General features: G+C 32.5%; 1 long non-coding RNA gene across 1 annotated transcript; it reads right to left on the bottom strand.

Moving 5' to 3' along the window:
* Nucleotides 1–3041: 3041 nt before the first annotated feature.
* On the bottom strand, nt 3042–13221 carry LOC128169742 (uncharacterized). Its single transcript, XR_008241588.1, has 3 exons — nt 12096–13221; nt 11749–11781; nt 3042–3192 (listed from the first exon to the last, which is right to left on the bottom strand). It is a non-coding gene; the product is annotated as an uncharacterized LOC128169742 (long non-coding RNA).
* Between the last annotated feature and the right edge of the window lie 2454 nt (nt 13222–15675).

Genomic DNA, 15675 nt, shown 5'->3' with positions numbered 1-15675 from the left:
CAAATCCTTGAATAAGTAAGTTTTTTTTATTTAGATTACTAGCTTTATTACGTAGCTGACGTAAAATAATATTTTATTTCCTATTGCCCCAAACTGAAGTGTTTGTAGGCTATTGGTATATTTTGTTTTGAAGTTTTGATGGATAAAGTTTTTGACATTTTTGTTTGTGCATGAAGATTATTCCAACATTTACATGAAGACGGAACAAAGCTATAGTAATAAACAGTACGATATAGTGGTAGACAGGAAAAAAGGTCATTCAACCTAAGATGATATGAATGTTCAGTTGGAAAAAAAATTGATTGAATTACATCTGGTGCTAAACCTGGATGAAAATTTTAAAACTGAAACTTTCAAAGATGTTCATGATTGTACATTTAAACCGTGTACAGTAAGTTCCAGTTCAGATCAAAACTCTGAAGTTAGGGTCAATTCTCAACAGGATCAATTTTCAACGTGTCGAGATCATCAAAGTTTAGTAAAAAAAAAATTCATACCGTTGAAAAATGACCCCGGGTATAAATTTCACGACCTTGGTCTCAATTTTCAACGTTGAAAAATGACCCCTCGGGTCAATATTCAACGTTGAAAAATGACCCCCGGGTCAATTTTCAACCCGGGTCAATATTCTTCGTTACACCGGTAGAGCTCGCTTCGACCCATAATGCAATTTATCAATGTCGGACGATCTCACTAGACTTGATTCCTTCTCGCAGGAATCAAAGTAAAACTTTTGAGAAACAGATAAATTATGTAATTTCAAGAATATCATGCTTTTTAAGTAACTAAAACAGTATATTTCACTTAGTTTTTTTTTTCAGGGTTTTTTCAAAGAGACAGACGACACTTGACCGACGTGAACTTTGACGTCACAATAAGGGGAAATTACTCTAAGTAGTTAAATTGTAAATCTGCTGAAATATAAATGCCAAAATCTTCTCAAAATCTTGCAAAGCTAACGAATGGGGACATCTTTTTTTTTTTAATAGGAAACAGTTGTAACTTGCTCTTATTTGGATGAATGCTCACATTTATTTTATTCACTATATATTTACAGTAATTAATTTCCAGGAACGTTTTTTAAAAGGGGGCGCGGCAGCATCATTCAAAAAATATTTACAAGCAAAATGAAAAAGAAATTCTCAAAATCAGGGAAATTCTAATCCGGGTGAGGAATGGTGAGTGCGTAGTATGCATTTAGCTCTTAAACTGCTCAATAGTATCTTTATTTTCACATTTATTACGTCCTCCGGGGGGGGGGGGGTCCAAAACCGTTTTTCTTATATGATCAGCAAATTTTTTTTTATACGTAAATTATATTTTTTTTTTAAACGCGGGGGTGGGGGGGGGGCTCTATGATAAGTCAATTTTTTATATGCAAGTTTAAGAAAAATGTATGCTGCAAGAAAAGAGGAAATAAACTGCAATAAACATTATGTTAAAATCTTTATTATTAAACAACCTATTGTATCTGAGATGATTTCTATTTAAATAAATAAACAATCTTATTAATTATGAATAATGAAAATTTACTAGAAAAAATAGGCATGTTTATATTTTATTTTGCATTCAAATTAATTTACGTTACGTTGATACTTTTAATTTTATTGATTTTTCATGATTCATTATTTGATCACATGCTGCGCTCGCCCCAACGGTCGCACCGTAAAACATATTACAAGTGGCCACAAATGGGAAGACATGACAGTATTGGTTATTGACCATAATCTTCATTGGACAGACGCGGAGAGGAAGAGCAAGGAAAAGTTATGGATGCACAGACTTAAATCATTCAGACCTGATGGCATGAACAAACAAATGGACTTCACTAAAATGAACGCCTCATAGCCATACATCACCTGACACCCACATAGTAATTTCATGAAATCTGTCAACTGCGCCTCTTCCATTCATTTATTATTTTCTATACTACCTTTTATTTGTAAATCATTTTTTCTTAATTTTATTTTTTTTTTTATTTTAATTTAATTTTATCTCTCTTTAATCAAAATTCGAGTCTATATCATTAGTGCCGTACGAGTTAACAACGACGGTTCAAATTTTCATTAGTTAACTCGGACGCCAATTTTAATTAGCTAATTAACTTAATCAGGCGTGAAGTTGGCAGTCGATTGATTACTTTGGAGCGATCGGCGACAGTAGCAACACCTTCTATAAGAATGTGAACAAATGTTTATAATGTTGCTGTTCTTTTTTAATAGTTTCTTAAGTAGTTTAGTAGTAGCTTTAGATTTTGTTTTCTTTGTTTTGTACTCATGTAATTTATTTTTTGGTCCTGAAGAAGGGACTGGTTGTCCCGAAAATTTGACAATTTCTATTGTTCGTGTCGTTAGCCATTTTTAGTGCTTTATATATATATATATATATATATATATATATATATATATATATATATATATATATATATATATATATATATATATGTATATATATATATATATATATATATATATATATATATATATATATATATATATATATATATATATATATATATATATATATGTATGTATAAAAAGCACTAAAAATGTAAAGCTACTACTAAACTACTTAAGAAACTATAAAAAAAGAACAGCTACATTATAAACATATGTTCACATTCTTAAAGAAGGTGTTGCTACTGTCATTAAGAATGTGAACATATGTTTATAATGTAGCTGTTCTTTTTTTTTATAGTTCCTTAAGTAGTTTAGTAGTAGCTTTAGATTTTGTTTTGTACTCATGTAATTTATTTTTTGGTCCTGAAGAAGGGACTGGTTGTCCCGAAAATTTGACAATTTCTATTGTTCGTGTCGTTAGCCATTTTTAGTGCTTTTTATATTCAGTTTATTGGCTTAGTATCTATATATTAGATCCGACACTTTAAAGATGCCTAGTGTTGTTGATTCTATTCAGTGCTTTATATATATATATATATATATATATATATATATATATATATATATATATATATATATATATATATATATATATATATATATATATATATACGATCCACTCAGATTGCCGTTTAACTGTATTCCACCTTAATCTTGAAGAGCGTGTAGCGTGGCCAGTTTGCTAAGTTCTGCGGTGCGGAGAGGGTGCTCGAAAAATGCAAATTTCTCTCTTTATGTGTAATTCTAATTTTGTACTTACGTTGAATTTTCTTTTCCATCTTCGAGTTTTTTTCTAAATGTAAAAAATTGTATTGAAATTATAATTTGATACCCTGATACAGTATGTGAAACACACCAACAAACAATTTACATTTATAGTTTTCATTCCATACTCTCATATGCAATGTTTGAAATTTAACACTAGATATATATGACTTTTCTTGCATTTGAGACATCTTTAATTATAAATGATATCAACGTTAAGAAAACACATTTATATTAACAAGGATAAAGAAGCCCTAGGTTTCTTTTAATTGGAAGGTAGTATTTGTCTAAGGAGAAAAATTCTAGACAATAGCAAAAAGACAACAAACTTACATTGACAAAAAAAAGTTTATATTGCATGTAAAAAAGTGCAGTTTTAGCAGGGTGCCACACTGAGGGAACATTGAAAGTATACAATATCTGGGTGTTGGCTCAACAAAAATAAAAGGGAAGTAAAATTTAAGGAGCGATCAATATGTGTTATTTATTTACAAATGTTAATTAACTATTTCAGTGTCTAATAATTCGACAAACGAAATACTTATTTGGGAGATTAATTGTTAAAGTAAAGTATGTAGTGTATACTATATATTATTAATTATCTATCATATTTTTTTTTCTTTTTGGATACTGCTAATATGACAGATTGTTATACCCCTGTAAAACAATTACTATATAACTCTATCCGAAAAAAGTCCAGCATTTTGACTGTTAGACAGGAACTGTTAGATTGGAGTTGTTAAAATTGCCTGTTAAAAAAAGATTGTTGAATGATGACGTCACATTCCGCGAAACGTGGTATCAATTAGAAGGGGTATAACAAAACAGTTGTTGACTGTGTCTCGGGCAACAGTTGATCTGTCGGACTGGCTCGCAAACTTTGTCCGAGACCGAAGGCCTTGGGCAACAGTTAGCGAGCAGGTCCGACAGATCAACTGTTTGGCCTTGGGCAACAGGTTGCGAGTCGGTCCGACAAATCAACTGTTTGACCTTGGGCAACAGTTTGCGAGCCCGTCCGACAGATCAACTGTTGCCCTCGACACCTGTCAACAACTGTATAGTGTGGTCCGATTTTTATCTAAATCCATATCACTTTTAATGAAACTGATGACTTAGAACAGAATAAATAACGTCTGTATTTTATGTAAAAAAAAAATCTTTTAAAAATGAATAATGATGAACAATTAATGTCATATAATTGATTAAATGTATGTTCGTTTGCCCAAAAATCGTTTCCCTTGACGTCGTACGCCTTTATTACCGTTCGCCATGAATTTCTTTTGCCTGAAGCATGTTCGTCATAAATTTTAAACATTGAATTTCAAAATTAATTTTCTGTGTGAAAACATCAAAATCAAGAGGCCCATGTGCCACATTGTTCACCTGAGCAACAGCTTTTAACAGATATAACAACTTCAGCTTAGTGGATTTATATACAAAAAAATCTTAACACTGACGTATAATAGGTCCTTTATAATAAAACAAGAGGCCCATGGGCCACAAATCGCTCACCTGAACAATAGTTCTTGTATCATCTTATTTCGAAAGTGTTTATTATGAAATGAACTCTGAAAAAACATTGTAAAACTCACATATTTCAAGATTTTGCCCTATATTAAACAATACATAAAAAAAGAAACAATTTTATCTTTGGCATGTTTTTATTCATAGTTATTTTACACCTCAAATGAGACTGATTTTTAAGCTCTAAAATACCCATTTGCAGTAAAAAAAAAAAACCCATTTCACTGAAAAAAATTTGAAAATTTTCGTGAAATAATTAAAAGATGATATTGGTATCTGTTTTGTATTTCAATCAATAAAAGCTTCTTAATCGATTCATCAAATAAAAATCTTGCAGGTGTGATGAGGACATTAGGCATGTTAGATTTTGCATTCTCATCGATCATCTGTCTTATGGACTAAGCTCAAAAAACATGGAAAGTCTATATATATTTATAAAAGTCTATCAATGATTTCTACTTTTTTTTTCATAACCAGTTTTTTATCTTTTGTTCCTTTATCTTTCCTAGCTGTGCGTTTGTGAATCAAAACTTCGTAAAAACTAAAATCCACACCTTTTTGAAGTTGTTTGAATTTCTGATCTTTGATCCAGATCACTTGGATCCCGATATGTGAGTAATTGATGTCAGGATCGAAATTCCAAAATAACAAAAAACTAGTCGATACACACACACATGTATTTCCAGATAATTTAACTATGATAAACTTATCATGGAAATTTCTTTCTTTTTTTTTCTTTTTTTTTTTAATACTTCTTTAAATAAAAAATGATTTAAACAATTTAGAATCTGCACTATCTTAGAATGATTGCATAGTAATTTCACAAACTGTAGCAATGTAATTCTTAAAAAGAAGAGTTTGGAAACATTTTCCCATTATATAAATATATGTTAAACTTTGAACATATTTTGGAGCCGTACGTAGTATTGGTCAGGGGATCACGGTTTTCACAATTTAGAATTTGCACTATCTTAGGGTACTTGTATAGTAATCTCACTAATTTTAGCACTGTAGTCCTTGAGAATACATTTTTAAAAACATTTTACCCCATATATTTCTATGTTAAATTTGTCTTTTGACCCGGGGGTCGCAATTTTTACAATTTAGAATCTTCACTATATATACAAGCTTTGGTGTAAATATTGGCATATCTTGTGCAGTGGTTCTTAAGAAGAAGATTTTTTAAGACATCCACCCAATTTTCGCAGTTTCGCAATTTTCTCCCCTTTAAATGGGTTGTGCCTTTTATTTTAACAATTTAGAATCCCCTTTCCATAAGGATGCTTTGTACCAAGTTTGGTTAAATTTGGCTCAGTGGTTTTAGAGAAGAAGTCAAAAATGTGAAAAGTTTACAGACGGACGAACAGACGGACGGACGGACGACGGACAACAGGTGATCAGAAAAGCTCATTTGAACCTTCGGTTCAGGCGAGCTAAAAAAACCTGCATTGTTTTATGTTCCAATCCATCATACCCCCGGGTATCATGATTTGAAAAAACTTGAATCTTCCCTTCCCTAGGATGCTTCCACACAAGTTGCAGCTTTTCTGGCCCATCGGTTTCTCAGAAGATTTTTAAGAATTTTCCTCTATACATTCAATTGTGAAAAATGCCCCCCCCCCCCCACTGTGACTCCACCCTACCCCTGGGGATCATGATTTTATCAAACTGAAATATACCCGAACCGGGGATGCTTTCACACAATTTTCAACTTTTCTGGCTGATCAGTTTTTGAGAAGATTTTTAGAGATCTTTTTATAAATGTAAGTAAAATTCGACCATTGTAGCCCAACCCTACCCCTTAAAATCATGATTTTGACAAATTTCAGTCTACACAACCTAGGGATAATTCCTCACAAGTCGCAGCTTTTCTGGCTGATCAGGGAAGAACAATTTAAAAGATTTACTCTATGTACTCCTATGTAAAAATTTGCCCCTCACTGTGGCCCAACCTTATCTTTGGGGATCATAGTTTGAATAAACTTTAATTTACACTACCTGAGGATGCTTCCACGCAAGTTACAGCTTTTCTAGCCGATGTTTCAGAGAAGAAGATGTTAAAAGATTTACTCTATATATTTCTTGTAAAATTATGATCCCCATTGTGCCCCAACCTTCCCTTGAGGATTATGATTTAAAGAAACTTGCACTTACACTACCTGAGGATGCTTCAACACAAGTTACAGCATTTCTTGCTAATCAGTTTCAAGGAAGAGTTTAAAAAAATTTACTCTGTATATGTAAATATCCAACCCCCATTGTGACTCCACCCTACCCCCAGGGATCATGTTACGAACAAACAAAATGCCTGAGGATACTTCCACACAAGGTTTAGCTTTTCTGTCCTAATGGTTTTTGATAAGAAGATTTTAGAAAATACTAACAAATTTTCAATGATTTTTAATTATCTCCCCTAGAAAGAGGGTGTGAGCCTTTATTTTAACAAACTTGAATCCACTTTACCTTTAAGAAGGATGGACGGACAGATAGACAGACAGACAAACAGACGGACGGACGGATTGACGCCGAACAAAAAGTGATCAGGAAAGCTCATTTGAACTTTCAGCTATGGTGAGTTAAATATCAAATAAAATGCATGTAAAACCGTATGTAATTAAACAATAATATCATGTCTTAAGACATTGTCAATTAATAAGCTGCATTACCTACTTCAAGGATATTTTATTGATTATGAGTAAATTGTGTAAGCTAAAAGTATTTTATATCAAAAGTATATAGCTTATCTCCTATTTTGGCCTGGTTTATATTACGCCCTTATTTCTCTTTTCGTTTGTTTTCAAAACATATTACACGAATATAAAGAAATAGGATTTCTATAGTTACAGCGCACGGACTCAGGCGAACAGGTAGATGGAGCGAACGTTCCCGGTACCCAATTGATTTAAAAAAGATAAAGTTGTAATTAAAACTTTAAAATGGGCAATATTATGTAATAAATTGATCATTATGACAGTAATTTGAAGTCGCCAGGTGAGGATTATCAGATCAAAAAAGACGCAAAGCAAAGTTACTGTTATAATAGCATAGAGGGTTGTTCGGAAATTATTGAGACATTATACAAATATTGACTGGGGTTGAGGGCAACATTGATTATATTAGCCCCCGAGGGACGAAATATTGCCCGACGCGAAGCGGAGGGCAATATTTTCGTCCCTCGGGGGCTAATATAATCAATGTTGCCCGAAAACACAGTCAACATTTGTTTTGTTATATGAAGAAACAAACCAAAATTTAAGAAAGTAATTGAAATCAGATTGCCGTAATTTTTTCAGCTCAACAAACAATTCACGACTTCAATGTTGTGCAAAGTTCATTTTCAAAATATCATCAGCATCAAACGGTCACTGGTGATATCCCCGAGTACCCAAATTCCGTCACCATATGCAGAAAACAGTCCGCGTTTCTCTTCAAATTATTTTTTGCGGTTTTTATCATTTGCAATCACTAAATATAACATGAAACTTTTTTTATTATTATTCAAATAAGCCCTCTGAATACGACGTTTATCACACGTGCTATCATAACTTATGAACCTAACTCCGTCACCCACATGATCTATGATACGCCAGGGAATGAAGACACATTAACAATTTAGTTTAAACTCAACTTGTATTTAGGGCAAGTTATAATTTAAATTGTATATCATTTCATCAAAGTGAAATGATCGCCAGAATAAAAAAAAAATGGTCCATGTAACAACAATCACAATGACCTTTTCAGAATGTATGGATGTCGTTTGATTTCTGTCCTTACATGTTTCAAATATATCATATCAATAATGAATATATTAATGGTTATATTATTTATTTATTACATTTTTAATAAATGTAGCATATTCTATAATTACCGACACACCGTATATATCTGTAACCCTGTATAAGGCAAAAATTACGGCATGAGCGATTTGACGTTATCATCAAGATTAGTGCATAAAGGCTATTGCGGACTGAAAAAAATGTATTAATAACCTTAATAAAAAATAAATTACATGTGAATGTTTCATTTTGACCTCTCTTAAAATGACTGACCACAGTAAATAATCAAATAGGCCCGCATGTCAGAAATATCGTTATTTTAGTGCACCCGTAAAAAGGTGTTAGCTGATTTCACGCAATTATTGTTGCATAAAATGAACAGGGTGTAATTTTGTTATGTTTGAACACATTCTTAAATATAAACGTTGTAAATTGTTGACATTTGATTGAGGATTTTTGACATGCAAAAAATGACGTCATAATCGCACTTGATTTCAAACTGCAAGGAGTTTTCCGAAAGTGACGGAGTTAGGGTAGTGACGGAGTTAGGGTGCTATGCGATATTCCGCCGACCGTAAGTATTAACATACAGAGGTTCTACCTGATTTCATTTCACAGTAATTCGCAAATCCTTATATCCGTTATGATAGCAAATCGTCGCATTGCGCGTCTTTAGTTTACTTGCCTTGATTGAGTGTCTATTATGACGTCACCTTGTTTTGGAGTCGCGAAAAGTTATTTACGTCATCGTTTACGAATCAACAAATCAGAGGCGATTATTTGAAATAGAGGGAATGTTCTCTAGATATTATTCCTAGCCGGTCAATATTAAAAAAATATTGACCGGTCAATATTTTTCGGACGAGCTAATATTACAGTTATTGACTATTTGTCTATATAGAGTTATATAGTGAGAATATACTACTGAATATAACAATAACTCTTATTCCCTGGGGAAAAAAGATACTCCCTTGAAATTTCATCAAAACGAAAATCAGGATAGAGTTTATCAATGTGAAACATTTCTAGTCCAAGCCCAGATTAGATCATTCCTGGTAAGCTGACCAACTTGCCTTCATACAGTGACCAGGAGCAACCGTAAACTTATCGCAACATCACCTTAACACTTTTCATATGTTTTAATACCTTACAAACAAATGGTATTTTGAATTATTTTTCATTTCCCATCTTTTGTTTTTATTTCAAGATGTAAACAATTATCTACTGTCTCTATTATTATGTTTGTGTGAAAAAATTGCAATCCCTTTGTCTTAATCAGAGTTAAACAATCATTGAAAGAAGACGATCAACTGCCACTATTTATTCATTTCCATTGCTTAGTTTTTGTTAAAGCAGTTGCGTAACCTGAATAATCCTTCTTCCAAGATTTCTACCAAGTTGATGTATATTTGCAGCGCCGCTTTGACAACAAAATTTAATGTACTGTCTTTGTCCGAATTTTATTGCTTGGTAAATTGATTTGTACCATGTACATATTTCAACTCGAACACTAGTGGACCTTAAACAAAAGTTACTCACAATAAATCGCAAAAGTAGCATATATTATTTGATTTCTTTTATCATAAACTGTAGTTTATGTATGCGCCAAGTATAACGACCACAGCCAGATTTATCTACCGTCATAAACAAAATATGAAATATTTTTTTATACTACTTTGTATAATTATTTGCTGGGGTTTCTTCCATGTTAAAGCCTATATTAATTGGGTTTTTTTTAATTGCTTTGTTTAATTTTTGGAGTTTTTTCAATGTTGATGCCAATTTCACCAACATTCGTTGCATAGAAAAGGAAATGTTTGTGTTGTCTTAATAATGTCCTAACAACCCTTGAATATTTTTGGCTTTTACACACTAAATACCAGTTTTAACACCACTTTACTGATGGTACGAAGGTTGTTAAAAAAATTCGCGGACACAGGGATTTACGGCAAAATTACTGTGTACTTTGTAGGATGATGTATGTTTCATTAAACGACTGCCAATTGCACTAAGTTTGCAAAAAATCATATGGTTTTGAAGTTGATATCAAAAGATACAGTGATATTTATTTTGCAAGAATTGGATTTACGGAGCACCATGTCTTATTTCCACGACGTCAGGTGATGTCAAACTACTAAAAAGGCAATTTAAACCTGTCACTTTTTTTCAAAATAAGCACCTTTTATTTCACACACTTTTCATGCCATTAACCCATTTATAAACGCCTGTTCAAACGATTGTTTGTCAATTTTTGTGCAATGTCTTTTGTGTGGTATCGTAGATCATTAAGGTCCGAAAATCTCTGTCCACGCAGTTTCTAAAGATGCAAGATCCAGTCTGTATGGGGGATCGGGGTGATGAAAGAGCTCAATATATCAGTAATTTCAATTTTAAACCTTTAATGCCAATTGTGGTTCCATGTGTAAACCTTTGTCCTATAATAATAGCAGCATCTAAAAACCTTTTGATCTCCGTCGGAGATTTTTCCTCGTGCACACAAAATTGAATCATGACCCAGTGCTCCAAGGTATCCATTAACCTGAACGTTTTTTACTCATTTTTCTAGCGTTGGTCGTCCATAGTTGGCGATAAAACGGTAAGAAATTCTTCAATTTAAAAGAAACTTTCACCAAATGACCTTCAGAACTAACCATGATCTCATTAGAAATATCATTTATTTTTATGCGCTTAAAGTGTACATTTTCTTAATAAGGAATATTGCGTACAAAATATAAAACAATTAAAAATTGACAAGCTCCGTGAAACATATCTTATCAAAATAAATAATCTGTATATTTTTTAAGGTTCATTTAAAATAAACTAATCTTTACATATTTCTTACGAAAAAAAAACGCCAAGATTAAATACGAAAAGTTACGCTGGTATCATGCGAATAGTCCGCTTACAATAAAACTTGTCCGCGAACTTTTCTAACAACCCTTGTACATGTAAACATTGAAAACAGTGCAGGTACATAAACAGGATTTAATTTTATTAATTTCTAACTTAAATTATCGAATCATTTCACGTTCATATATTAATTCAATCGGTGACCAATTTTGTATTCATTGTGTTCTACGTTACCTAAATTAATCAAAGTTGGAAATATGCATGTGGATACCCATTGTGGCTCTTTAACGGGTATTGGATTTTACGTATTTTAACAAAAAGAAAAAACAATTTAATCTTTTTGGTATCACTTTTTTTGGATGCAAAAGTTATAATTCTATTCAATCTTTGATATCACTCTTTTGACACGCAGTAAAATTGACATTAATACATACCTTCCATTTTCTCTTCCATTCTAGATAACGTGCCTGATTCATAAAGATAAAACAAACTTAACAATGAACTAAATACAAATTTATTATTTCACGTTTAAACTTTCGTCGTTCCAAAGCATGAATGTAAGCAGTTAAAAATTTAAAGAATGAAACACATTATAAGCAGTATTTTTTTTTCTAAATATAGCCTTCACTTGTGAAGATAAGGAACTAAAAGTAAGAGTTAGATATAGAGTGCTATGCATATCAATAATGCCATCAGATACATTAAGTCATTGATAAGCAAAAAGGTCATTAAACATATGGTGTCTGTGTTTATCACTCTTTTGACTGTTCGAAATACATACCCTTTATATTTTCCTCTAACGCAGATACCCGTGCATGTATCAACCCTAAATAAAGGATATATAATTAAACTCAGATTTGAACTATGAAGAGATATGTAACAATGTATTTATTCTTTACGACAACATTTCATTGCACCCATATACATATACATATACATATAGTATACATATACATATAGTAAATCAATGCTCAAGTACTATCGCTTCCATGAGCGTTGTCAAATTTAAGGATACTGAAAAACAAAACATTGATACTGGTTATTTTAATTTAAAAACGAGAATTATATTATCAATTGGTTTCTTATTTCAGCAACGAACAGAACACTTCTGGCAAGCACAGTTATTAAGGATTACGTTTACTCGGGGGTGAAAAAAATTCCACTTATAGGAATGAAAAACTAGTTATTGTTCATTGTAGCCCCACTATTGTGGTGCTATTTTTCACTTTCAAATAACTATGTCAATGACCAACTTTTTCTACTAGTGACCTCTATATGTTTTTTGAAAAAAATGTCAAAATTATCCACCATTTTCAAGGTTTTCTTTATTTTTTAATTTTTTAAAATAATAAAACAGTTTGTAGGTTATGAAATGATAAAATATGAATATCTTTACTAAATATTTTTTTGAATAAATCGTTTTAAGCTCATATTTTAAAGAACAAGGGACGTTGTTTTCCCTTGGACTGAAATGTTACATTTTCATTGGTTTAAACATAGCACGTGATTGCCTCATATATCTCTATATTTGTTCTGTGAGAAATAATATTAGGCAATATGGCCGTCATTGGTAGACGTTTCGCTTACTCATTTCGACATTTCATAGTATTTTATACAGAAACTGCATGCCGTAAGTTCTTAAAGTATTTGGAGTAGTTGCCCTTTGAAATTCTTTAAAATTAGAGTAGTTGCCCTTAGAATATTGACGTCACATTGTTTTGTCTGGAGCAGAACAAAATGGCAGCGTCGAAATTTGCTCAAATCTTTGCAGAGGAATGAGAGAAAACATTTAAAATTGAATAGCAACAAAACATTGTAAGTAAACATGGGTGAAGCAAAGATTTTGAAAGAGTATTTGAAAGGTGACAATGAAAATTTGAAGAGTTTAAATAAGTTAAATTGGACGAGATGTAAGGCATCTTGTACATGGCTTTGGTAGATCATCGCTATTTGTGTATAAATATGTCGCTTGGAAGTCCTCGAGAAAACAAAACACTTATTAGGTTTGTTACTGACTCACTACGAAAATATATTGGGTTGATCAATCTCATAGAAGGCTCGGCTTCGCCTCGCCATCTATGAGATTGATCAACCCAATATATTTCCGTAGTGAGTCAGTAACTAACCTAATAAGTAATATTATTAGCCGTATTTGGCCGCAAAATTTATTATATTTTCAAAGTCTTAGTTTTGTTTTTTGATGGGGTGCATTGTACTAAGTTCGATACTGGCTAAATTCTACAGGCACCAAAATGACGTCATTTTTCATTATGACGTCACTAGTGTACGTTAAACATTGAATGATCTCCAAAAATCGTTATAATATATAGAAATATGAATAATCTTTGTTGAAATTAAAACCTTTCACATGCATTAACCACTTTTATATTTAACATACTTATTTTCTGTATCATAACAAATTCATATACTGAAAATAGTGACGGTTAATAACTGTGAACAATGTGAATTTTAGCAAAAAAGATTACAAAATTGCACATTTTAACAACGTAATTCAAACAACGCGATCCGACACGGACAGTTACTCGGCGTAACACGCGGTTTTTACCGGTGAAAGAGGGTTTTTCTTATAATAATCTAAAATAATTGTTTATATACGTAAGAGAAGCCAAAAGGAAAAAAGAAATAGAAATAAATAAATTGATAAATAAATAAATAGAAAATTACAACACACACACTATTTAGATGTAAACGATTATATAAAATTTTTAAAGTGGATTTTTGTTGAGATCATAACAGAAAATAATCGCCGACATAACCTGAACAGACGTTAGACATATTGTCATATTGTCTTCGTCTTCCGTAATCTTTTCTTACTTTCGACTAGTAACGATGGTCGGCCGATTAAATAGACAATTCGCAATTGCTGAATATTCACCTGTAACTTCGGGGCATTGCTTCAAATTATGAAAGAAAAGGGTTCCGCGCCTGACCGCCGCTTATATATTAACTGGTAGCCGGTAAATGTTAAACCTAATCCGTATACGGTTGATAGTCAGTGCATCAGCCGATTTATCAAAATCGCCCCAAAGACCAGTTGACCCTCGATCGTCAGTCGGCCGACATTTAAGAAAATCCAAATGCCGAAATGTCGATCGACCGACAGATATAAGAACTGTCTTCCGAAGTTCGGAAGATGATCGAGAATTGCTCGATGGACTACTAGTATTGAACGACTGGTTTAACTGAAGAAATCGGCCACCGACGCAGAAAAAAAATGTAACTTGGCCCGATGGACACAAAATTGGTCGGCCGACGAAAAATGAAAACGACATCGTCCAAGACAACGGCTGATGAACTGCCGACTGTCACCCGATTATTCCCATTTTTACCCCCCCCCCCCCAAAAAAAAAAAAGAGTCCGCCGTTACTCGTTTTTGGAAATGTGTCTCGGGCTCTACTCTATTCAGCGATATCAAATCTAAAATATTAATGAAAACAATTATACCTTCTCGATAAGAACAATATATGCAGTTAATTTGAACTTATATTTTCTTTCTATAAAACATTTTTATATTTACTAGTATCTACTTCCCCAACCCCCCCCCCCCACCCCTATAAATTATGCACATGTTTCATACACCGGTATAATAAAGGAATAAGGAATTATTCTTTGAGTATTATGAGGTGATAATTTAGGTCGGGGCGTGATCAAATCCAATAAAGCCCAACAGGCTTTATGATAGATTTGATCATGCCCCACTGAAATTATCACCTCATAATATTCAAAGAATGATATCTTATTACTTATATTCATATAATTTTCAGCAATTGTACGAATAATTATTTGAATATAAATAATCAAACCCAACTTGCACCCCAATTATACGTCATTTGAATTTATTGGACTGTACAGTACAAAATCGATACGTAGTGTTATCACAGTCAAAGACACTGAAAAATGTAAATATTCATTTTTTAAGCGCGCAGAATTAGTGAATCAGTAGATAAAGTGTCTTTCGTGATCTTGTCTAAAATTTTAGACTTCATCTTTATCAAACCACTTAGAAACCTTTTGTTTATAGGCTACATCACTTGTTCCAAGAAACGAGAGAGAGAGAGAGAGAGAGAGAGAGAGAGAGAGAGAGAGAGAGAGAGAGAGAGAGAGAATGTGTGATAGCCTAAACTTTACGTACATTTAATTTCAAATCACTAATATAAGCTATTTATCTAATCTAGTTGTCATATATTAAATCTTTTAATCGATAAAATAATGCACAATAGCCTATTATGATGAAATTCAACCAGGAGTTTCAGAGTCCACGTGCTATATATATATATATATACTCGGCCCGTTGGCTGCATCACATGCTCCTTCCGCGAGTCGACAACAAAAACGTGTCG

The sequence above is a fragment of the Crassostrea angulata genome, unplaced genomic scaffold, assembly GCF_025612915.1.
Source record: "Crassostrea angulata isolate pt1a10 unplaced genomic scaffold, ASM2561291v2 HiC_scaffold_204, whole genome shotgun sequence".
NCBI classification, from domain to species: domain Eukaryota; kingdom Metazoa; phylum Mollusca; class Bivalvia; order Ostreida; family Ostreidae; genus Magallana; species Magallana angulata.
Note: the sequence above shows the minus strand (reverse complement) of the source record. Positions and strands in the feature narration are given on the sequence as shown.